The sequence below is a fragment of the Myotis daubentonii genome, chromosome 10 (assembly GCF_963259705.1).
Source record: "Myotis daubentonii chromosome 10, mMyoDau2.1, whole genome shotgun sequence".
NCBI classification, from domain to species: Eukaryota; Metazoa; Chordata; class Mammalia; order Chiroptera; family Vespertilionidae; genus Myotis; species Myotis daubentonii.
Genome location: NC_081849.1, coordinates 8,347,595 through 8,374,412, shown reverse-complemented (window position 1 = coordinate 8,374,412; position 26,818 = coordinate 8,347,595). Strand labels below are relative to the sequence as shown.

General features: G+C 39.4%; 1 pseudogene; it reads left to right on the top strand.

The window, feature by feature from the left end:
* The first annotated feature begins 412 nt into the window (after nucleotides 1-412).
* LOC132211308 (GTPase IMAP family member 4-like) lies at nucleotides 413-21,916 on the top strand (annotated as a pseudogene).
* Nucleotides 21,917-26,818: the final 4,902 nt, after the last annotated feature.

Here is a 26,818-nt window from a genome sequence, read left to right as displayed (position 1 = left end):
CAAAGAAACCATCAACAAAACAACAAGAAAGCCCACTGCATGGGAGAACATATTTGCCAATGTTATATCTGATAAGGGCCTAATCTCCAAAATTTATAGGGAACTCATACAACTTAACAAAAGGAAGATAAACAATCCAATCAAAAAATGGGCAAAGGACCTAAATAGACACTTTTCAAAAGAGGAAATTCAGAAAGCCAAGAGACATATGAAAACATTATCAAAGTCACTAATCATCTGAGGGATGCAAATCAACACGACAATGAGGTATCATCTCACACCTGTCAGAATGCCTATAATCAACAAATCAAAAAATACCCATTCGAGGATCAGCAGCAGCCCACCCCAGTCTGAGGAGCAACAGCTACATGAGCAGACCACCCACGTCTGAGGAGTGGCAACCTTACACAGCATGCAACAGTCCGAGGAGCAGAGCCACAACAGCCTGCACCTGTCTGACAAGCAGCAGCCGGGTGAGTGGCATGTCCCCGTCCAAGGAGGAGCAGCCACATGTGCAGCTCACTCCCATCCAAAGAGCAGCAGCTGCACAAGCATCCCACCCCTGTCTGAGTAGCAGCAGACTTGCAATCAACCTGTCCAAGTCCAAGGAGCAGTAGCCCCACAAGCAGCCCACCACATCAGAAGAACAACAGCAGCGTACAGCCAGCCCCCATTCAAGGATCAGCAGCCACGTGAGCAGTCCGCCCCAGCTCAAGGAGTAGCAGCTGCATGTGTAGCGCGCCCCCATCCAAGGAACAGCCGCCTCATGATCAGCACACCCTCTGTCTGCGGAAGAGCAGCAGTGTGTGGAGCCTCACCCCACCAGCCAAAAGAACCACCACAGCTGTGAACAGCAAATACCAGAGGAGCTGCTACCAACAGAGGAGCAGCTGCTACCACAACCTCCCAAGGAGCATCTGCAGCCGAGGAGTGACTGCCACCCAAGAAGCAGCCACTGAACGACTCAACATCCAGATATGGTGGTACAATCAAACATGGGTAGACAAAGAAACGCCCAAAGGAAAGAAAAGGAGGATTCTCCAGAAAAGCAGTTAAGTGAAACAGAGGCATGCAGAAAAACAGAAAAAGAATTCAGATTAAGTGTCCTAGAATGCATAAACCAGATGGAGAAAAAAATCAACAACTTACACAAGAATCAAAAAGAAATGGATGAAAAAATTCAATAACTTATGTAAGAACAAAGAAGAAATGAGGAGTGATAAAGCTGCAAAAAAAACAAAACAAAAAAAAACACCACTGAAAGTTTCAACAGTAGACTAGGAGAAGCGGAGGACTGAATTAGCAAATTAGAAGACAGGGAAGAAAAACACACCCAAACTGAACTGCAATTGGAGAAAAAAATTAAAAAACAGGAGAAGGGCCTAAGGGAGCTATGGGACAACATGAAACGAAACAACATACGAATAATAGGGGTGCCAGAACAACAGAAAGAGGAATGAGACTTAGAAAATCTATTTGAAGAAATAATATCAGAAAACTTCATATAATATCAGAGGTGGGGAAGAAGAAAGTCACACAAGCACAGAGAGTCCCAAACAAGGTGAACCCGAAAAGACCCATACCAAGACACATCATAATTACCATGGCAAATGTTCAGGACAAAAGAGTATCTTAAAGGCTGCAAGAGAGAGACGTAAAGTTACATATAAGGGATCTACCCTTAGATTATCAAATGATTTCCCAACAGAAACGCATCAGGCCAGAAAAGAAGGGATGGACATTTTCAAAGTGATGCAAAGCAAAGGACTGAATCCAAGAATACTCTATCCAGCAAGGCTATCATTCAAAATTGAAGGGGAAATAAGAAGCTTCACAGACAAAAAAAAATGCGAAGGAAGTTTATCACCAACAAGCCAGCAATGAAAGAAATGCTAAAGGGACTGGTGTAAAAGGAAGAAATAAAAAGCTAAGAAAGAAAACAAGCACAAAAAAATAGAAATGGCTACAAAAAAGTACCTTTCAATAATAACTTTAAACGTCAATGGAATAAATACTCCAATCAAAAGACATCGAGTGGCTGAATGGATAAAAAAAACATGACACATATATTTGCTGTCTACAAGAGACCCACTTCGGAATAAGGGACTCCCAGAGACTGAAAGTGAAGGGATGGAAAGATAACTTTCAGGCAAATGAAAATGAATAAAAAGCTGGGGTAGCAATACTTATCTCAGACAAAATAGACCTCAAAGTGAAGGCCATAACAAGAGATAAGGAAGGCCACTTCATAGTACTAAAGGGATCAATACAAGAGGATATAACCCTGATAAGCATATATGCACCCAATGCAGAAGCACCCGAATACATAAAAAACTCTTGAAAGATATCAAGGGGGAGATCGACAACAATACAATCATAGTAGTGGACTTTCATACACAACTGACATCACTGGATAAATCCCCTAGACAAAAAAACAGCAAAGAAACAGCAGTCCTAAATGACTTACTAGATCAGATGGGCTTAATTGATATCTTCAGAACACTTCACTCCAAAGCCACGGAATATACATTCTTCTCAAGTGTTCAGGGGACAATTTAAAAATTTAACCACATATTGGGTCACAAACAAAGTCTCCCCAGATTCTAGAATATTGAAATCATACCAAGCATCTTCTCAGACCACGAGGGCATAATATTAGATATAAACTACAATAAAAACAACCCAAAATACTGAAACACCTGGAAGCTGAATAGCATGTTATTAAATATTGATTGGATTACCAATGAGATCAAAGAAGAAATTAAAAACATCCTGAAAACTATTGACAATGAAAACACAACAATCTAAAACTGATGGGACACAATGAAAGCAGCCCTGAGAGGGAAGTTTATAGCTCTACAGGCCTTTATCAAAAAACAAGAAAAAATGATAGTAAATAATTTAACTCTACAGCTCAAAGAATTAGAAAGAGAGCAACAAGAAAAGCCCAGAGTGAGCAGATGGAAGGAGATAATAAAGATGAGAGCAGAAATAAATGACATAGAGACAAAAAAAAATACATAAAATCAATGAAACCAAGAGTTGGTTCTTTGAAAGGATAAAGAAGATTGACAAACCTCTAGCCAGAGTCACCAAGAAGCAAAGAGGAGGACCCAAATAAACAAAATCAGAAATGATAGAGGCGAAATAACAACAGACCCCACAGAAATACAAATGACAGTTAAAAAATACTATGGACAACTCTACTCCAACAAACTAGACAACCTGGAGGAAATGGACATATTCTTAGAAAAATACAATATTCCAAAACACAATCAGAAAGAAGCTAAAAATCTCAACAGGCCAATAACTATGGAAGAAATTGAAGCAGTAATCAAAAAGCTTCCAGCAAACAAAAGCCCAGGACCAGACAGCTTCACAGGGGAGTTTTACCAAACATTCAAGGAAGAACTAAATCATATCCTCCTCAGACTACTACAGAAAACTCAAGAGGAAGGAACACTGCCAATCTCATTCTATGAAGCCAGCATCACCCTAATACCAAAACCAGGTAAAGACAACACAATGAAAGCGAATTACAGGCCAATATCCCTCACGAACATAGATGCCAAAATCCTCAACAAAATCTTAGCAAATCGGATCCAGCAGTACATCAGAAAGATCATACACCACGACCAAGTAGGATTTATCCCAGGGATGCAAGGATGGTACAATATCCACAAATCAATAAATGTAATGCACCACATAAATAAATTGAGAGTTAAAAACCACATGGTCATATCACTTGATGCAGAAAAATCATTTGACAAAATCCAACACCCATTTTTGATGAAAACTCTCAGTAAGGTGGGAATAGAAGGATCATACCTCAACATAATAAAAGCCATATATTTCAAACCCACAGCCAACATCATACTCAATGGACAAAAACTAACACCATTTCCCCTAAGAACAGGAAGAAGACAGAGATGCCCACTGTCACCACTCCTGTTTGACATAGTACTGGAAATATTAGCCATTTCAATTAGACAAGAAGAAGAAATAAAAGGCATCCAAATTGTAAATGAAGAAGTAAAACTGTCCTTATTCGCAGATGACATGATGTCATACATAAAAACCCTAAAGACTCCATCAAAAAGCTATTAGACTTAATAAATGAATTTGGCAATGTAGCAGAATACAAAATTAACGCCATAATATGTATGGTATTTCTATACACTAATAGTGAATTTACAGTAACAGAGACTACAAAAACAATCTCATTTACCATCACACCAAAAAAAATTAAGATACCTAGCAATAAACTTAACTAAAGAGGTAAAAGACCTCTACTCAGAAAACAATAGGACTTTGAAAAAAGAGATAGGGGAAGACATAAACAGATGGAAGAACATACCATGTTCTTAGATTGGTAGAATCAACATCATTAAAATGTCCATACTACCCAAAGCAATCTATAAATTCAACGCACTTCCCATTAAAATACCAACGGCATATTTCACAGACATAGAACGAAATCTCCAAAAATTCATCTGGAATAGAAAAAAGACCCCGAATAGCTGCAGCAATCCTGAGAAAGAACACAGTAGGTGGGATCTCAATACCAGATATCAAGCTGTATTACAAAGCCAGTGTTCTCAAAACTTCCTGGTACTGGCACAAGGACAGACGTATAGATCAATGGAATAGAATAGAGAGCCCAGAAATCTACCTGAACCAATATGCTCAATTAATATTTGACTAAGGTGGCAAGAACATACAATGGAGTTAAGATAGTCTCTTCAATAAATGGTGCTGGGAAAATTGGACAGATAGATGGGAAAAAAAATGAAACTAGACCACCAACTTACACCATACATAAAAATAAACTCAAAATGGATAAAGGACTTAAATATAAGACAGGAAACCATAGAAATACTTGAGGTATCCAAAGGCAACAGAATTTCAGACATATGCCACAACAATTTCTTCACTGATGCAGCTCCTAGGGCATTGTAAACTAAAGAGAAAATAATCAAATGGGACTACATCAAAAGAAAAAGCTTCTGCACAGCAAATAAACCATCAACAAAACAGCAATACCCTTTGTAATACTTTAAGCAATAAAAAATAAAAAAAAAAAACAACAAGAAATCCCACTGCATGGGAGAACATATTTGCCAATGTTATGACCGATAAGGGCTTAATCTCCAACATTTATAGGGAACGCATACAACTTAACAAAAGGAAGATAACCAGTCCAATTTTAAAAAATGGGCAAAGGACCTAAATAGACACTTTTCAAAAGAGGACATTCAGAAAGCCAAGAGACATATGAAAACATGCTCAAAGTCACTAATCATCCGAGAAATGCAAATCAAAACAACAATGAGGTACCATCTCACACCTGTCAGAAAGGCTATCATCAACAAATCAACAAACGACAAGTGCTGGAGAGGATGTGGAGAAAAAGGAACACTTGTGCACTGCTGGTGGGAATGCAGACTGGTGCAGCCACTATGGAAGACAGTATGGAGTTTCCTTAAAAAACTAAAAATGGAACTCCCATTTGACCCTGTGATCCCACTTCTAGGAATATATCCCCAAAAAATAGAAACACAAATCAGAAAGGATATATGCACCCCTATGTTCATAGCAGCACAATTCACCATAGCTAAGATCTGGAAACAGCCTAAGTGCCCATCAGTAGATGAATGGATTAGAAAACTGTGGTACATGTACACGATGGAATATTATGCTGCTGTAAAAAAGAAGGAATTCTTACCATTTGCAAGAGCATGGATGGAACCGGAGAGCATTATGTTAAGTGAAATAAGCCAGTCAATGAAGGAAAAATAGCACATGACCTCACTCATTTATGGATAATAAAGAACATTATAAACTTAATGAACAAAAATACATACAGAGTCAGAGCAGCCTCGAACAGACTGTCAAACTACAGCGGGAACGCCCGGGAGGGTTGGGCGGTGGCGGGAGAGGGGGGTAAGAGGTCAACCAAAGGACTTGTATGCATGCATATAAGCATAACCAATGGCCATAAGACACTGGCGGGTAGGGGAGGCCAGGGGATTGTCAAAGGTGGGAAAGAAAAGGAGACATAGGTAATACTCTTTGTAATACTTTAAGCAATAAGACAATTTAAAAAAAAAATAAAAAACCACAAGTGCTGGAAAGGATTCGGAGAAAAAGGAACACTCGTGGGAATGCTGGTGGGAATGCAGACTGGTGCTGCCACTATGGAAGACAGTATAGATTTTCCTCAAAAAGTTAAAAATGGAACTCCCATTTGACCCATTGATCCCACTGCTAGGAGTGTATTCAAAGAAACCAGAAACACCAATCAGAAAGGATATATGCATCCCTATGTTCATAGCAGCACAATTTACCATAGATAAGATCTGGAAATAGCGTAAGTGCCCATCAGTAGATGAATGGATTAGAAAACTGTGGTACATCTACACGATGGAATACTATGCTGCTGTAAAAAAGAAGGAACTCTTACCATTTGCAACAGCAAGGATGGAACTAGAGAGAATTATGCTAAGTGAAATAAGCCAGTCAGTGAAAGAAAAGTATCACATGACCTCACTTATTTATGGATAATAAAGAGCACTATAAACTGATGAACAAAAATACATACAGAGGCAGAGCAGCATTAAATAGACTGTCAAACTACAGCAGGAAGGTTGGGGAGGGTTTTGGGGGTAAGAGATCCACAAAAGGACTTGTATGCATGCATATAAGCATAACCACTTGACACAAGACACAGAGGGTAGGGGAGGCTGGGGGAAGGTCAAGAGAAAAAAAGCAAACAAATGTAATAGTCTTTGTAATATTTTAAGCAATAAAATAAATAAATAAATAAATAAATAAATAAATAAGTAAATAAATAGCCTCCTAGTGGGAGGTCAGTCCTAAGTGAGGGTTCAGGGGTGGGAGCTGTGTTCCATTTGATCCTTCATGGTCAAGGACTTCAAGGCTATGATCATTCAAGACCCGCATTCTATTCCCTATGGCATCTATGGATTCTATTTCCACCACTTCCCTCTTCCCTTTTAGGGACATATTAGTGTGCTTGGAGAAGCAATTAGTTGTCTAAGAAAACATAAAATGCAGCTTCTGGAAGGACAAGTTTCATTCAAGGAATATGGAGAATGAAGTGAACTGGGGCAGTGGTGGAAGCATTTTGATCAGGAGATGCAGTTCTGACTCTGCTCTGGGCTCATATATGCAGCCTGTCAAGGTGAGCTTCATGGATGTGTGCCTTGCAGGTTTGCTCAAGTGGCTGTGCTTAGAGGGTTTAAAGCTCTGTAATGTCATCTTGAAATTCTACCTGATTTTTAAACAATGGGCTTGGTATTTTCCTTTTGTGCCAGACCTTATGAATTATGTAGCTGGTCCTTATCTGTGCCTTTATTAGAAATAGAAAAACTGTTACCTGGGTTCTTTCAAGGTGACTGAAGTCATTCATATCAATAATTGGTCCAATAATAAGGCCATTTACATCATCATTTCCAAATCTGTCTGCTTCCCCCCATGGGAAGCAACCCTATTGTCTACTACTTCTGCCATATTTGGTCCTCTTAGTACCTATCCTCAAGCTTAAGCATTGACTAACCCACTTTCTCAATCTAGTGAATCAAAATGTGTAATCAAAATTTAATCTTTCTGTGGTGATGCAACAGAGAACTAGAACATCTCATTAACCATGAGCGATTCAACAGCCTGCCTCTCACCTGAAAACAATTTCTAGATCCTTTTGAATCCATCCACGGTAAATCTAGGATAAGCTGCCTATGTCTGGTCCTGGAGAGGGAGAAGGTAGGAAGGCTCAGAGGGAAGATTGCATCTACTTCCTGGATGCATCTTTACACGTCATGCAATGTAGAATTGCAATCATGAAAGAACTATATGAAAAAATAAACAAAGATAAACAGATATTGTGATCATTGGGAGACTTTTCCCAGGCCTCTCCTTCCTCGTTTCCACTTGGCTCTCAATGGTTTATACCCCTTTGGCTTTGTACCTGTGTTTTGTTAATTTCTGAATGAGTAACTTGAGTTCCTCCTGAAAGAATAGACTCGAAACCCATATTGCATCATCACTAGCAAGACCTGAGGATACACCAAGTCCTACTTTCTTCTTCTAGAATGACCCCGCAGTTTCCCACTGCACTACAAAAGGTGACAGACCCTGTGCCTGGCTTTTTTGGGGCAAGATTTATGTCATTTAACAAGGGTCTTTGGATCCACTACTCAAACCCCAAACACCAAATATAGCTTAGCTTTGGTAATTTTGGTACAAGAGCAAGCACATGGAGGAAAACTTTTCAACTTGGCAAAACGGAAGCATCCACCAAATTAGGGGAAATATTACGGTCTCTTCAAAGGCAAACCATGTCATTTCACCTGCTGTTCTAGTTCCAGTGTTTTGGGTGAAGTTATATTTAAGCCTTGATCTGACTCAGGTTTAACTATTTGGTGGGAATACATCATAGGTTTAGCTGTAAACTTCCCTCAGAAGCACATAATGTTTGGTTGTCTCTCTTTCTTTGATATTAATCGACATTAATGATTATCTAAATTTCATTAAGGGTCAGAAATTATTGTTAGGCCACTGAAGGAGGAATGCGCGAGGCCAGAGTGGTGAGGGATTATGAATTTATTCAATCATCTGCACAAGAGGTGGCTGAGCCTGGATGGCTCCAGCCCCCAATGACTGGAGTCAGTGGCTTTTAAAGGATTTTTGGCAGGCTCATAGACCAATTAGGGGAGGATTTCCACCTTAAAAATATTGAATCTTTCAATCCACAAACATTGCATTTACTTAGGTGTTGGTTTCCTATCACAATTTTCAGTTTATAGTTATGTGTATATTTAATTAAGTTTATTTTTAACTTTTTTACTTTAAATTGTATTATTTTTAAAATGTAATATTCCCATTGTTCATTACTAGGAAATAAATACATGTGATGAATATTGTGCTTGTATCCTGTAATTGTGTAAATTCTCTTACCTGGTAACTTTTTCATAGTCCTTAACATTTTTTACATACATGATCATGTCATCAGCAAATTATAACAGTTTTATTTTGTTCCATGCAAACTTTGTGCTTTTTTTTTGGTCTTATCTTATTGCTATGGCTTGAGTCTCTGGGATAATATTGAAGAGAAGTAGTGAGAACTGACATTCTTGCCTGATGCCTAATATTAAATCTAAAACAATTATTCTATTACTGTTAATTATGATGGTATAAATAGTGTTTTTTTCCCCCTAGATGTCCTGAATCAGGTTAAGAAAGTTCCTTTCTATTCTTAGTTTGCTAAGAGGTTTTAATTATGACTAGTTCTTATATTTTATCAAATGCTTCTTCTGGAATGGTTGAAATACTTATATATTTTCTTCAATCTGCTGATGGTCAGTAATGTTTATTATCAAATATTAAACAAACTTTGCACAGATAAGATTAACCTAACTCAGCCATAATATAGTATTTTTACAAACATTGTTTGGTTTCATTTGCTAATATCTTAAAAAAGTTTTTTTGTGGCCATTTTCATTAAGGATGCTGGCCTATAGTTCTCTTTTTTTGTGATGTCTGCATCTGGTTTAATTTTGTGGCATGTTTGACCTTATGCAATAAAATTAGATGTGTTTCCTTCTCTTCTATTTTCTGGGTTTGCGTTAGATTGGTACCATATATACTTTTTTTTAGTCTGTAAGAGATACACTTTATTTTAAACGGCCAAGTCATTCTTCAACACTACTCTTTTATTCAGTACTATATAAGTAGATTTTAGGTTAAAAAGAAATATTTATGAAATATATATTCTTCAATTCACTGTTTTGTTTTTTTACAAATACTCTTCAGATTGTCGAGTTCCAAGAATCAATATAAATTCCAAATATCTTTAATTTAATTTTTTTCTATTATAGTTGATATTAAATATTATTTCATGTTAGTTTCAGGTATATAGTATAGTGGTTAGACAGTTTTATAATTTACAAAGTAATAACACCAATAATTCAAGTACCCACCGAGCACCATACTTAGTTTTTACACTAAATATGTACCACAGTTTTTATCCACTCATCTATTGATTATGTTCCCTATGTCGTACTATAGAAAACCTGTGAATGATTTTATGTATGTATGTGGTTTAAATTCTTTTTTCACTTTTTCTATTACAGGTTACATCCAATATTATTTTGTATTGGTTTCAGCTGTACAGCATATTGGTTAGGCCAGTGATTGGCAAACCACGGCTTGTGAGCCACATGCGGCTCTTTGGCTCCTTGAGTGTGTCTCTTCCACAAAATACCATGTGCGGGTGCGCACGTACAGTGCAATTGAAACTTCATGGCCCATGCGCAGAAGTCGGTTTTTGGCCTGGGTAAATCTGTTTTGAAGAAGTGGCGTTAGAATTGAAGGGTGTTGGTCGGTAGGGCTAAGGAAGATGCAGCGCAGGCGGGCCGCAGGAAACGCAGCATAGGGGAGGCGCACGTAATTCATGCACAAGTTGAGTGAGCCATTCAGTCAGCAGTCTCATTGTGCAGTGGTTAGTGCTAGCACACGGGTGACAAAAGTACCTACTCGAAGCATAAAGTTACCTGTATTTTTCCAACCAGCTGCAAATCCTACAGGTATTTTTGTCACAAATTTAAGAATTGTAATTCTTTTGTGTTGGTGGCTTTATTATTATAAAATGAAACATTTTTTAGGTGCCCTGTTTGAGATGGCTACAAAGAAGAAGCAAAGAAAAATGGAAGATAAAAACCATGAATTTAAAGTTGAATTTAAAGTTGAATGTACCTACCTATATAGTTTAAGTTTAAAAAATTTGGCTCTCAAAAGAAATATCAATCATTGTACTGCTGATATTTGCCTCTGTTGACTAATGAGTTTGCCAACCACTGGGTTAGGCAATCATATAATTTACAATGTGTTCTCCCTGATATTTCCCGTACCCACCTAGCACCGTACAGTTATTACACGATCATCGACTACATTTTCTATCTGTAGTTTACATTTTGTGAATATTTTGTAACTACCAATTTGTATTTCTTAAACCCTTCAGCTTTTTCAACTAGTCTCCCAAGCCCCATCCCCCTCTGGGAATATTCAGTCTGCCATTGAATCTACAAGTCTGTTTCTATGGGATCTTTTTTATTTATATTAGTCTTATAAGATCCATACATAAGTGAAATCATGTGGTATTTTTCTTTCACTGACTGACTTATTTTACTTAGCATAATACCCTCTAGGTCAGTTCATGAACTAAATAAATGGTAAAATTTAGTTCATTATTAAGGCTGAGTAATATTCCATTGTATTATGTACCTCTCACTTATTGATAGGCACTTGGGTTGCTTCCATATCTGGGCTACTGTAAATAATGCTGCAATGAACATAGTGGTACATATATTCGTTAGTGTTTTGGGTTTCTTCATATATATATATATATATATATATATCAAGAAATAGAATCACTGAGTCTTAAGGCAGTTCCATTTTCAATTTTTTGAGGACCCTCCAAATTGTTTTCCATAGTGGCTACACTAATCTACATTCATACCAATAGTAGATGAGAGTTCCCTTTTCTCCACATCTTCTCCCTCACTTGCTTTTTGTTGATTTATTAATGATAGCCATTCTGATAGGTGTGAGCTGATATCCAATTGTGGTTTTCATTTGCATTTCTCTGATGATTAGTGACATTGAACATGATTTCCGATGTCTGTTGGAGAGCTATATGTCCTCTTTGGAGAATTGTCTATTCAAGTTCTTTGCCCATTTTTAAATTGAATATTTTTTGGGTGTTGAGATGTATGAGTTGTTTATAAATATTGGATAGTAGCCCTTATCAGTTGTATCATTGGTGAATATCTGCTCCCATTTACTACGTTATCTTTTCATTTTGTTGATGGCTTCCTTTGTGCGAAATCTTCTAAGTCTGATGTAGTCCCATTTCCCCCGCTTTGGTTTTTCTTCCTACCTGAGGAGATACATGAGAAAAAATATTGCTAAGGGAAATGTCAGAGATTTTACAGCCTGTTTTCTTCTAGACATTTTATATATTTTTGTTTGTTTGTTTTCTTTTTTTTTTTTTTTAGATTCCCAAATATTTATTTTTTAAAACCAAGAGATGTATAAGGACATCAGAAACTGCTATCCCAAAGCCCCACATGCTGTTGCTTGTGACACAGTTAAGGCACTTCGCTGCTACCATGTCCTTGGCAGTGAAGGCCATGGTGGCAGTGAGGAGGGTGAAGGGGGTCTTTGGGGCAATATCCATAAGAGCATGATGGTCTCTTTACTCACAAGGAAGACTTAGGGGCCATTTCCTTTGATTAGTATGTAGCCAAAAGGGGTAAACACAGCTCTTAGAGCCTGTTCCAGCAGTTTGGGAGAAGTAACTGTGCTTTCAACAAATGGGCCACTGGAGAGGAGCAGGAAGAGCAGCTGACAGATATGATGGCTGTGGTGGAGATGCTGGAGATGGAGCATGAGGGAGCTTTCTACAGAAACAAACTCTCCTTCAATTCACAGATCCTCCAGGGAGGTGGAGGAGGATCCCATGAAGAAGACTACAGGTACTATTTGGACTAGGTGAAAGCACAGCTTGGAAGGCAAAAGCAAGGCCTGAAGATGTGACTGGGAGTAACTGAGTGTCAAAGTTGGTCCACGGAATCAAAAATTTTATGTTGTCTTATATAAGTACTAGAGGCCCAGTGCACAAAAATTTGTGCACTCGGGGGGGGGGGAAGGAGGGGCCCCTCACCCTGGCCTGTGCCCTCTTGCAGTCTGGGACCCCTCGGGAGATAAGGACCTGCTGGCTTAGGCCTGCTCCCAGGTGGCAGAGGGCAGGCCCAATCCTTAGGTGCAGCCCCTGGTCGGGCTCAGAGCAGGGCCGATTGGGAAGTTGGGGCACCACCCCTGTCATGCACAGAGCAGGGCTGATTAGGAGGTTGCGATGCCACCCTCAGTCATGCTCAGGGTAGGGCCGATTGGGGGGGTTGGGGCACCGCCCCCTGTCACACTCAAGGCAGGGTCAATGGGGAGGTTGCGGTGCCACCGCCTGTCACGCACAGAGCAGGGCGGATCAGGGGGTTGGGGCGCTGACCCCTGTCATGCACAGAGCAGGGCCCATGAGGGGGTTTGGGGATCTGTACCCTGTCACGCACAGAGCAGGGCCGATAGGGGAGTTGGAGCACCACCCCCTGTCACACACAGAGCAGGGAGGATCAGGGGGTTGGGGCACCGCCACTATCACACTCAGGGCAGGGCCGATGGGGAGGTTATGGCTCTACCCCATAATACACAGAGCAGGGCCTCAATCACCCACAGAGCAGGGCTGATCAGCGGGTTGGGGCGCCTTCCCTTGTCACGAACAGAGCAGGGCGGATAGGGAGGTTGTGACCCCGCCCCCTGTCACACACAGAGCCGCAGGGCGATCAGGGGGTTTGGGCGCTGCCCCCTGTCATGCTGATCCCGGTGCCGGGAGACCTCGCGGCTCCACTGATCCCAGTGCTGTGGCATATTACCCTTTTACTATATAGGATAGAGGCCTGGTGCATGGGTGGGGCTGGTGTCCTGGATCAGGTGGGGGTCCCCACTGGAGTGCCTGGCCAGCCTGGGTGAGGGGATGATGGCTGTTTGCAGCTGGTCACACACCCTTCAGGGTGGGGGTCCCCACTGGGGTTCCTGGACAGTCTGGGTGAGGGGCTGAGGGCTGTTTTCAGGCTGGCGGGTGACTGAAGCTCCCAACTGCTCCTATTTTTCTTTTTTTTTTATTCTGGGGCAGCTTTAGCTCTGGCTCCAGCTCTGAGGCCTCTGCTGCTGAAAGCAGGTATCTGTTATTTTTGGATTCTATAATCGAAACAATGTATAACTCCAGCTCTGAGATCCTGGCCGGCTGAAAGCAGGTTTCTGGGGTTTTGTTTAGCTTCTATATTTGTTACAATGTTTCAAACTGCAAGCTCAGAGGCCGGCAAGGCAGGAGGGGAACGTTGGAGTCCTCCATCACTGAAGCAAGCAAGCCTCATGTTAGCTTCCAGCTGCCTGGCTGCCAGCTGCCATCTTGGCTGGCAGTTAATTTGCATATCACCCTGATTAGCCAATGGGAAGTGTAGCGGTTGTATGCTAATTACCATGTTTCACTTTTATTAGATAGGATGCTACTTCAGCATCATTTTTTAAATTTTAATTTTCATGAAATATTTTTTCCATTCTTTTACTTTCACTCTCTGTGTTTCTTTCATCTGTGGTGAGCCTCCTGTATATATACATATGTGTGTGTGTGTTTTCTTATCTATTTAAATAGATATGTCCTTTGATTGGACCAATTCATAAATTTAACCTTAAATTTATTATAGACTAGAGGCCCGATGCATGAAATTTGTGCAAGGGGATCAGCCCTGTCAGCCCAGCTGCCTCAGACCTTGCAGCCCAGGCTTCGTCTGGAAGGTTATCCGGACAGTGCTTCTGCTGTTCAGTCTAATTAGCATATTAGCACTTTATTATATAGGATAAGTATGTATTTATCACCATTTTACTATTTTCAGGTATGTTCTTTTTTTTTTTTTTTTTTTTTTTTTTTTTTTTTGTCTTTCTTCTTGTAATAGAAATTCCTTTAAGATTTCTTGTGATACTGGTTTGATGACTTTTAACTTATTTAGGCTTTTCTTGTCTGAGAAGCTTTTTATCTTTCCTTCCATTTTAAATAATAATCTTTATTGGAAGAATAATCTTGGTTGTAGGTTTTTACTTTTCATGACTTTGAATATTTCATGCCAATCTCTTCTGGCCTTGGAAGTTTCTATTGAGAAATCAGCTGTCAGTCTTATGGGAGCTCACTTGTTCAAAACTGTCTTTCTCCTGCTGCTTTTAAGATTCTCTCTTTGTCCCTAGCTTTTGCCATTTTAATGATAATGCATGTTGCTGTGGGTATCTTTGGGTTCGTCTTATTTGGGCCTCTCTGAACTTCCTGGGCCTGTGTGACTATTTCCTTCACTAGTTTGGGAAATTTTTCATTCATTTTATTTTAAAAATATGTTCTCACCGTGGCCGGTTTGGTTCAATGGATAGAGCGTCGGCCTTCGGACTGAGGGGTCCCAGGTTTGATTCTGGTCAAGGGCATGTACATTGGTTGCGGGCACATCCCCAGTGGGAGGTGTGTAGGAGGCGGCTGATCGATGTTTCTCTCTCATTGATGTTTCTGACTCTCTATCTCTCTTCCTTCCTCTCTGTAAAAAATCAATAAAATGTATATTTTAAAAATATAATAAAAAATATGTTCTCAAGCTCCTGCTGTCTCTTTTCCCCTTCTAGTTTTCATATGATGTGAATATTGTTATGTTTCATATTATCCCAGAAGTGCACCTTTTCGCTCCTCTGATAGGGTATTTTCTTCTACCTTGTCTTCAAAATTGCTGATTTGATTCTTTGTTTTATCTGATCTGATGTTGAATTCTTCTAGTGTATTCTTCATTACTGATATTGTATTCTTCAATTCTGAAGGTTGTTTTTTGTCATGTGTGTGAATGTGTGTGTGTGTGTGTGTGTGTGTGTGTGTGTGTGTGTGTGTGGTTGTATGTCCTTTGTTTTGCTTACTATCTATTTTTTTGAAGTTCTCACTAAGTTGCTTGAGCTTTGTGTCTGGTAGATGGCATAACTCCATTTCATTTCATTGTTTTTCTGGAGATTTCTCCTGTGGTATTTTTCCCCTTTGGGGAATGTTTGTCTCCCCAGTTTAGCCACCTCTCTGTACTGTTTCTGTATATTAGGTAAATTTGCTATATCTCCCGGTCTTACATAGTAGGTGGGGCTCAGTGGCACTGTCTCCCTGATCACCTGAGCTACATGTTTCAGGAAAGTACCAAGTGTGGTATATATTTTTGCCCTCCTGTTGTAGTTGAGTCTTGATTATTGTTGGCCCATCCATGGGTTGGGGTGACCCTCACACTGGCTGACTATGAGGTCAACTTCAACTACAGTGTATGATCTGACTCCATGAAGCAAAATTTGCCCCAGCAGCACCTGATGCCTACCAATATATCTTTTTGGGTGTGTTGCCTGTGGGCTCATTGGGTCATGCTCTGATGTAGTCTGAAGCACACCACCAGGTGTGTGGCTCTGGGGCCCATTGGGAGGCACTCTGGTGCAGGGCAATGACTGTATCTGCATGTGACTGACCCTGGGTTACCTATTTGGGATTATAAAGTGATCTACAGTCTGTAGTTGTCTCTGCTGGGCCTGAGTATATGTGGAAGGGGTCAAGCTGTTCACCAAGGCTAGCTTCCACCAACACCAAGTCTGGGGAAAAGTCAACAAAAGGCAGGTAGATTTTTTAGGTGTTAAATTGGGCCTATCTCTTACCTGAGCAAGTTTGGACAGCTCCTCCCCTCACTTCCACTTTCCTTCTCAGTATGTTTGCTTAGCATTGCCTTCAAAGCCAGAGAAGGGAACAGGGCCCAGATTTTCCAGGTAAAGCAACATGAGTGTTTGTGCGTGTGTTTTGGGGGAGGGGACAGAGGCAGGAAAATGTGGGATTTGGTACAGAGGAGACATCTATCCTGATTCTATATGTTAAACCTCTTGGCATACTTGCTCTCAGCATATGTATCTCCTTGCTTTCTCTTTCCTCTGTCTGCTGACATTAGCTGTGATTCATTTTAAAGGTTGAGCCATATAAAATAGTACCTCTTGTCCTAGTCAATTTGGCTCAGTGGATAGAGCATTGGCCTACTAACCAAAGGGTCCTGGGTTTGATTCTGGTTAATGGCATACTTCAGTTACAGACTCCTCCTGAACCTGTGCCCTTATTGGGGCTCATGGAAGAGTTAACCAATCGATCTGTTTCTCTCACATCAATATTTCTCAATGTCTTTCCTTCTCTATTCCACTCTCCCTAAAAATCAATGGAAAAATATCCTCAGGTGAGGATTTAAATAAATAAATAAATAAATAAATAAATAAATAAATAAATAAATAAATAAATAAAAATAGTACCTCTTTTAGGGATTGATGCTCAGAGGATAATTGTACAAATAAATGATTTCTTTCACCATTTATTGAATTTATAAATAAATTTGGTTCTTTCAGGGATAGAGTTTGGTGATCAGACAGAATTAGCTCCGAGGGCAGTTGGTGGATGATGAGAACTAGGAAGTGTAAGAAGCATAGCTCAATAGGGTTCCCCTTCTGAACAGCCATCACCTACATCAATTTTGTGGCCAAGGCTGATTTGTAACCATTATATGACTTGTCTTCTTAGTTTACAAAAAGCTGTATCTAACTCCCTATCCTTAAAGCATAAAAACGTAACTCTTCTTTCAAAAGGAGTGTTTGTCTTTTTAACAGTGATTCAATTTTGTATATGATGGCCTTCTATCAGATGAGCCTGTCTTTAACAACTAGCATTTTCAGCCTGTCCCATCAAAGTCTGCTCCAATACGAGTTCGTCAAACAGCTTTCCTCCTTTCCAAACAATTCTAGATGGGAAGGGGAAAAAATATTTACAATGTAATAACATGTTTCTATGCCACTAAGCATTTATAAATAAGGAAAAGATAATATTTTCACAGATGCATGCTGGACAAAAAGATCAGAGAGAAAACAGGTATCACAGTGATTTTTTGTTCTTCTTTTTAGTCCTCAGGAGAGGACATTTTTTCTTTGATTTTTTTAGAGAGAGTAGAAGGGAGGGAAGAATGGAAGAACAGGACTGAGACCAAGGGACACATCAAAGTGAGAGTGGCACATCAATTAGTTGCCTCCTGCATGTACCCCGATAAAGGTTAATGACCAAATTTGCAGGGCCAGAGTGATTTTTGATCCATTTCTTTACTTACAAATATTTATTGAGAACCCCCTTTTGTCCATTATTGTGCTTGTTCCCAGGTAATAAGGTAAATACAAGACAGAGATGGTCCTGCAATTATCATGTATTAAATGTATTAGGGTGTCATTGGTTAATAATATTATATATGTTTCAGGTATACAAGTATATACTACATCATCAGTATATTGCATTGCATTCTCACCACACAAAGCCTTGCCTCCTTCCATCACCATATATTTGACTCTTTTACTCTCTTTAACCGTTCACCATCCCCTTTTTCTCTGGTAACCACCATACTGTTGTCCATGTCTATGAGTTTATTTGATTGTTTGTTTTGTTTGTTTACTGGTTGACTTCTATTTCATATACCAACTATGAGTGAAATTATATGGATCTTCTCTTTTTTAATTGGTCATTTTTGCATAGCATGATACTCTTAAGATCCTGTAAACTGGATAATTTTGAATTAGTTTACCCTATTGCATGTCTGGTGATTAACAGGCTCTTGGGCAGGCCAGGGTGATGGGGATAACTGGGCCTTGTGTCCTTCGTCATCACGCAGGCTAGTCCAGGCCTCTTCATAAAACCGTTGCAAGGTTCTGAAGACCAGAAGGAGACAGCAAGCCACAGGGCATCAGCACTTTTGGATTCTCCTTGCATCATGCTTCTATTGTCCTATTGTCCACAGCAAGTCACGGGGCCCACCCAGATGCAAGGGGTGGAGAAACAGATCAGCACCTTGTGGGAGGAATTGCAGATCCACATCCCAAAGAGGCAAGTGTACAGAGATGGGAAGAATTCATGGCCATATCTACAAGGTATCACGTAGATGGCCATTTTCTCTCAGCATTGGCAAATTGTTCCTCTGTTGGAGCTGGCCTTTGGTGGCTTTTTGCTTCCCCTCCCATGATTTTCCTACTACCTTTTTCCATGATCAGCTAATGCCCTCAGGTTATCCTTAGGATGCAGTCTTCCATTGTGATGTTAACTGAATAATAATCTGGACTCCCACCACATTTTCCCTTAATCTTAGCCAACCTGTACCCAGAGCTCTCAGCTTCTGGAAATTTACTTCTCTCATCTCAGAATTCTGGTTATGGAATGTGGGAAACTCTGCCTTAGGGATCATTTTGCTAATACCTTGTAGTGTGTGGAAGATGAGGAATAACTATTGATTTTGTAGAAGCCTGGGTGTTGGTTCTACAAAATCTCTCTTCTGTTTGATTGATATTTTACAAAATCATGTCAATTTATAGAATAGACAGCAGGGGAAATTGGAAATAAAGAGACCAGTTAAGGGACTGCTGAGTCATGGTTGGTGATAATAGCTTGCGCTACTATGACACTCTGCAAAATAAAGAGAAGTGGTCAGAATTGTGGATGGATCCAGAACTTTCTAATTGCTTGGGTCTGGAAAGTAGGGTGAAGAGAGGAATCAAGGGAGATTCCTACATTTCTAGCATAAAGAATTGGGTGAATGGTGATGATGTCTCTGAAAAATAAAATGGAGTTAATAATCATGTCTGTAATATTGTCAGCATGCATCTACTGAAAGCAGAGACAGGTAGTTGTAAAACAGAATTCCTCCTGCAGGAATCAGTCTTATTCAAGGGCTATTCTAACAGGGATTTCCTTCTGGGAGAAACAGGCTCTTAGATGTGGTTGTCTGTTGTCTTCCATGGTCCTGGTCTGTGCTTAATAAATCCTGAATACGTCAACTTTATAGACACATGAAAGAGATGAGCAAGAGCATTAGTGAAAAGAAATAGGGAAAGAGCTACATAAATTATTTGGTGTTTAACATAAGACACAGTTATTTTGAAAACATTGCTCATTTGGTATGCTATGTATGCTGTTCTGTTATCAACTTTTAAGTGTCTTAAGAAGTACATATGCCTAACCAAATGACACTAAGAAAGTATAACTCTACTAGTGATACTCTGTATGAGTTATTATTATTATTATTATTATTATTATTATTAATTACATATCAAGGTATTTTATAGTAACTCCAGAGCACTATCAAAACTTTCTGGCTATATGTCTTCAACATATTAAATTAAAATATAGAAACTTTGCTAGATTTCTACAATAATTAGAGGATTTTAGAGACAGGAGAGGCAGTTTTAGGGAAAGGGGGTTCATGGGAGAGGAATTCATACATGACAGTCAGAGACAGCCAGATTGTTTATCTTACACAAAAGACAGAGGAATGTTACAAGATAAGGGGAAGAAGGGGGAGGGGGGCACTGGGTGAGATTTAAAATGTTGAACCTGATACCATACATGGAATAAGGAGGAAAAGTAAACAATTAGGAAAGCAAGGGTGACATAAAATAAGGCAGGATCCAATTAGAGAGTATGAACAGACATAGAAGCTCCCAGCATTTAGAAACCTGTTAGACAGAGACTCAGAGGACTAGGCTTTTCCCATCTTAGAGACAGTGGTTTTTCCCATTTGGGGACCCCTCCCTAGGAGATCCCTCTTTGGGGACCCCTCCCCAGGGGGGACTTTGTATACACTCACAATAAACTTCCACATTTTTGCTAAAAATCTTTTAGTCTGCGAATTTTATTCTTCAAATTTCTTAGGACAAGAAACCACAATGAGAGTCCAAGCTTTAACATTCCATGTATCACTAAGGTGTTAACTTTAAAAGTAAGGAATTTTGCTTGCCTGTGGGACATAATCTCTGATGATATGGCTGCATATGTGAAATATAAAGCAAGAATTATCTTTGTGTATGTGCACCCTTTTCTCCCCTGCAATGTTGGGATGGCTTAAATCACCCGCATACCTGGCTTCTTAGTGGAAAGAAGAAAAGTTCTATTTTGAATATAAATTGGTGAGGGAATCTTCCACTGTGATGTCCCAATGAGGGAAGGGTGTTACTTCCCTCATAAGCTTATGAAGAACAACTACCAGCAGTGGTACACCGTCCTTCAATGACACTTAGCTTCCACAGGTCACAGGGAGAAGTCCAAGGGACTCCTGAGAAGTGTCCTTTTGTTCCCCAAGTCCTGCAGGAGGGAGGTCAGACTCAGGGGTTCTACAGACCTCCTGTGAGTGCTGAGGTTGCTCAAAGAGTCAACACCAGCAGGCAATAGAGGAGGACAATATGGTGGGAGACTAGTTGGGGTGAAAGGTTGGAGGTAAGTCCTAACACTGTGGCTTTCCCCTGACATACTAGGGCTTGGAAACCAAGACCCCATAGATTCACAACTGAGTCTCGTCTTAGTGGGTAAGACTGCAGCAGGAAAAAGTGCCACTGGGAACAGCATCCTTGGAAAAAAAGCATATTATTAGAGCATTGCAACAAAATCCATCACCAAGGTCTGTGAGAAGGGGAACAGCACATGAGATAGAGGAGAAATTGTCATCATTGACACACCTGGCATTTTAAATATGACATACTGGATTCTACAAAGGAGATTGTTCCTTTAATCCTCCTGACCTCCCCAGGACCTCACACTGTGCTCCTGATGGTCCCATTGGGCCAATACACAAAGGAAGAAAAAAGGGCTATGGAGAAGATGCTGGCAATGTTTGGAATCAAGCCTAGGAGACACGCGATTCTCTGACTCACCCAGAAAGATGAATTTGTTGGCATGGGGTTCCATGCTTACTTAAAGGAGGATCCAGAAGGCATTCAAAGGCTGATGGAGAAGTTCAAGGATCATCACTGTGCGTTCAACAATAAGGCAACAGGGGCTGAGCAGGAGGCTCAGAGGGCACAGCTGCTGGACCTGGGCCAGAACATGGTGATGCACAACAAGGGAGAATTCTACACTAATAAGATGTACCAAAGGGCAGAGGTGGAGATTCGGAAACAGATTCAAGCTCTACAAGAAAAATACAGAGCTGAGCTGGAGAGAGAACAAAGGCAATTAAGAGAGGAGTGTGAAGGGAAAATGAGAAAGATGTAGGATAAACTGGAGCAGGAAAAGAGAAAGGCAGAAGTGGACATGGCATTTGAAGAAACAGAAAATTGCTGTTTTAAGGCAACAAAATGTCAGAAGTGAAGTTAAAAGACAGAATGGGATACTTACTTAATCTTGAGAATAATGGAGGTTGCTTTCTTTGTATTCTCATTTTTGTTCAAGGAAGATTAAACTAAGGAAAATTTACCTATATTTCTCATGTATTTTTGGGTGTCTCTTTCCCATATAACTCATTACCCAAGTCAGATCTTTCTGTTTCTCTCTTATCACTAGCAATTGGTAGATATTTGATTTATCTAATGGGAGGGACACATTCTCAATTAATAAAACACCAAACAGAAAGTAGGGATACTCCCTATCTTCTGATCTCTTTCTCAGTGATAGGATAAAAAGAATGCAGGAGACCAAAAATGATAACCCCAAGCTTTCTATATGCATCCTTAGTAAACTTTTCTCCTCTAGATTATTTCTAGATTGTCAGATAATCTCCATCTGTAGTTTCTACCTCCTTTTGTGTTTTTTGGTGTTGTTTTTTTTTTTACTTTATAACCAAAATGATCATTTTACCCATGTGGTTAGAAAAATCAATTGTTTGCTTCAGGTAATCTATAGATAGAAAGGGTTATAGAATTCTTTCACGATGAATATTAATTTTTGAATTAAATTTTTATGGAAAGATTCAAATTGTTCCTTATCAAATGCCCACTGAAGAACAATGAATTGTCTGGAAAACATCTCTCAGTGCACAAGTAGGTGAAATGCCAGAAAGAGCAGAAGACAGAAATTCAATAGATAAGAGAGCAGTGTTTGGTATATTCAGATGTTTCTGTAGAACCTCTTTATTCAACCTCAATGTAACCACTTTGCTGAATAAATAGCTCTCTACTTTGTGAAACTAACTGTTGCCACCACACCTCAATCATCTTGAATACTTACAGCGAGATGGGTCACCTGCACTATGCTGCCCTCACTCACTTGAATTGTTTGTTTATTTTCACTATAGTAAAACTTTTCTATTCTCTCATATGTGTGCAAAACTGGAATCTGTGTTACCTGAGAAAACACGAATAATACTTCTTCTAAGGTCACAGAGATGAATTTCACTTTTTGGTGAAAGCTCAAGTTGGTTTTGAAGCTTTACTTGGTCTACCCACTAAGACACCTCTTCTCCATTCCCCTAAAAGTTTGAAACACATTCTTAACCCATCTGTCCAACAAAGAACACATATTCATTGAATTCATTATTTAAATGCTGATAGAAATTGTGTGTAACCAATGTTTATGAGACCTTTGTGAGTTTTCCTGGCTTATACCAAATATTTAATATAAGGATAACAATATTTGAAGTCAACTCTTCTTCTACTGGGTACTCCCACCCCAATAATTTATAGGATTTCAAAAAGCACATCTCCATGTTCTGCCAGCATGTCCTGGTGGTCATTTGCTATTGTCATATACTCTGCCATCTTGAAATTGGCTTTGCCATGCCCTATATCATTTTGTCCCCAATAGGACATATAGTCCCCCTTCCCTCCAAACACAAATGAGTTTAGCCTAAACATTTAATAAAAATTAGCAAAGGCTCAGTAATTGAGTAAAAGCCACAGAAAGAAGCTCAAGATTCTTTTTTTATTATTTATTTATTTATTTATTTTATTATTATTATTTATTTTATTGCTTAAAGTATTACAAAGGGTATTACATGTGTGTCCATTTTTCCCCCGCCCTAGACAGTCCCCTAGCCTCCCCTATCCCCCGGTGTCTTATGTCCATTGGTTATGCTTATATGCATGCATACAAGTCCTTTGGTTGACCTCTTACCCCCCTACCTCCTGCACCCCCACCCTCCCCGGCCTTCCGGCTGCAGTTTGACAATCTGTTTGAGGCAGCTCTGCCTCTGTATCTATTATTGTTCAAAAGTTTATAATGGTCTCTATTATCCATGAATGAGTGAGATCATGTGGTATTTTTCCTTTATTGACTGGCTTATTTCACTTAGCATAATGCTCTCCAGTTCCATCCATGACGTTGCAAATGGTAAGAGTTCCTTCCTTTTTAGAGCAGCATAGTATTCCATCGTGTAGATGTACCACAGTTTTCTAATCCATTCATCTACTGATGGGCACTTAGGCTGTTTCCAGATCTTAGCTATGGTGAATTGTGCTGCTATGAACATAGGGGTGCATATATCCTTTCTGATTGGTGTTTCTGGTTTCTTGGGATATATTCCTAGAAGTGGGATCACAGGGTCAAATGGGAGTTCCATTTTCAGTTTTTTGAGGAAACTCCATACTGTCTTCCATAGTGGCTGCACCAGTCTGCATTCCCACCAGCAGTGCACAAGTGTTCCTTTTTCTCCACATCCTCTCCAGCACTTGTTGTTTGTTGATTTGTTGATGATAGCCAGTCTGACAGGTGTGAGATGGTACCTCATTGTTGTTTTGATTTGCATTTCTCAGATGATTAGTGACTTTGAGCATGTTTTCATTTGTCCCTTGGCTTTCTGAATGTCCTCTTTAGAAAGGTGTCTATTTAGGTCCTTTGCCCATTTTTTGATTGGATTATCTTCCTTTTGTTAAGTTGTATGAGTTCCCTATAAATTTTGGAGATTAGGCCCTTATGAGATATGACATTGGCAAATATGTTTTCCCACACAGTGGGTTTTCTCATTGTTTTGTTGATGGTTTCTTTTGCTGTGCAGAAGATTTTATTTTGATGTAGTCCCATTTGTTCATTTTCTCTTTCGTTTCAAGTGCCCTAGGAGTTGTATCAGTGAAGAAATTGCTTCGGCATATGTCTGAGATTTTGTTGCCTTTGGATTCTTCTAGAATTTTTATGGTTTCCTGTCGTACATTTAAGTCCTTTATCCATTTTGAGTTTAGTTTTGTGTATGGTGTAAGTTGGTGGTCTAGTTTCATTTTCTTGCATATATCTGTCCAATTTTCCCAACACCATTTATTGAAGAGACTATCTTGGCTCCATTGTATGTTCTTGCCTCCTTTGTCAAATATTAATTGAGCATATTGGTTCGGGCCGATTTCTGGGCTCTCTATTCTATTCCATTGATCTATATGCCTATTCTTGTGCCAGTACCAGGCAGTTTTGAGAACAGTGGCTTTGTAATACATCTTGATATCTGGTATTGAGATCCCACCTACTTTGTTCTTTTTCAGGATTGCTACAGCTATTCGGGGTCTTTTTTTATTCCAGATGAATTTTTGGAAAGTTCGTTCTAGATCTCTGAAGTATGCTGTTGGTATTTTAATGGGAAGTGCATTGAATTTATAGATTGCTTTGGGTAGTATGGACATTTTAATGATGTTGATTCTACCAATCCATGAACATGGTATGTTCTTCCATCTGTTTATGTCTTCTTCTATATCTTTTTTCAATGTCCTGTAGTTTTCTGAGTAGAGGTCTTTTACCTCTTTAGTTAAGTTTATTCCTAGGTAGCTTAGTTTTTTCGGTGCGATGGTAAACGGGATTGTTTTTATAATCTCTCTTTCTGAAAGTTCACTATTGGTGTATAGAAATGTCTCAGATTTCTTGGGGTTAATTTTGTATCCTGCTACATTGCCAAATTCATGTATTAAGTCTAGTAGCTTTTTGATGGAGTCTCTAGGGTTTTGTATGTATAATATCATGTCGTCTGCAAATAAGGACAGTTTTACTTCCTCTTTTCCAATTTGGATGCCTTTTATTTCTTCTTCTTGCTTAATTGCAATGGCTAACACTTCCAGTACTATGTTGAAAAGGAGTGGTGAGAGGGGGCATCCCTGTCTTGTTCCTGTTCTTAGGGGAAATGGTGTTAGTTTTTGTCCATTGAGTATGATGCTGGCTGTGGGCCTGTCATATATGGCTTTTATTATGTTTAGGTATGATCCTTCTATGCCCACCTTACTGAGAGTTGTTATCAAAAATGGGTGTTGAATTTTGTCAAATGCTTTCTCTGCATCAATTGATATGACCATGTGGTTTTTTTCTTTCAATTTGTTTATGTGATGTATCATGTTTATTGATTTGCGGATATTGTACCATCCTTGCATCCCTGGGATAAATCCAACTTGGTCATGGTGTATGATCTTTCTGATGTACTGCTGGATCCGATTTGCTAAGATTTTGTTGAGGATTTTGGCATCTATGTTCATGAGAGATATTGGCCTGTAATTCTCTTTCATTGTGTTTACTACCATTTTTTCTTGTTTTTTGAGATAGGCCTGTAGCGCTATAAACTTCCCTCTCAGGACTGCTTTCATTGTGTCCCATAGGTTTTGGATTGTTGTGTTTTCATTGTCATTAGTTTCCAGGATGTTTTTAATTTCTTCTTTGATCTCATTGGTAACCCAGTCAATATTTAATAGCATGCTATTCAGCTTCCAGGTGTTTGAGTATTTTGGGTTGTTTTTATTGTAGTTTATTTCTAGTATTATGCCATCGTGGTCTGCGAAGATGCTTTTTATGATTTCAATCTTCTTGAATTTGGGGATACTTTGCTTGTGACCCAATATGTGGTCTATTTTTGAAGATGTCCCATGAGCACCTGAGAAGAACGTATATTCCCTGGCTTTGGGGTGAAGTGTTCTGAAGATGTCTATTAAGTCCATCTGATCTAGTGAGTCATTTAGGATTGCTGTATCTTTGCTGATTGTTTGTCTATAGGACTTATCCAGTGCTGTCTATGGTGTATTAAAGTCCCCTACTATGATTGTATTGTTGTCGATCTCTCCTTTGATATCTTCCAGGAGTTTTTTTATGAATTTGGGTGCTCCTACATTGGGTGCATATATGTTTACCAGGGTTATATCTTCTTGTTGTATTGATCCCTTTAGTATTATGAAGTGGCCTTCCTTATCTCTTGTTAAGGCCTTCACTTTGAGGTCTATTTTGTCCGATATAAGTATTGCTACCCCAGCTTTCTTTTCCTTTCCATTTGCCTGAAAGATATTTTTCCATCCTTTCACTTTCAGTCTGTGTGAGTCCCTTCTAATGAGGTGGGTTTCTTGTAGACAGCAGATGTATGGGTCATGTTTTTTTTATCCATTCAGCCACTCGATGTCTTTTGTTTGAAGCATT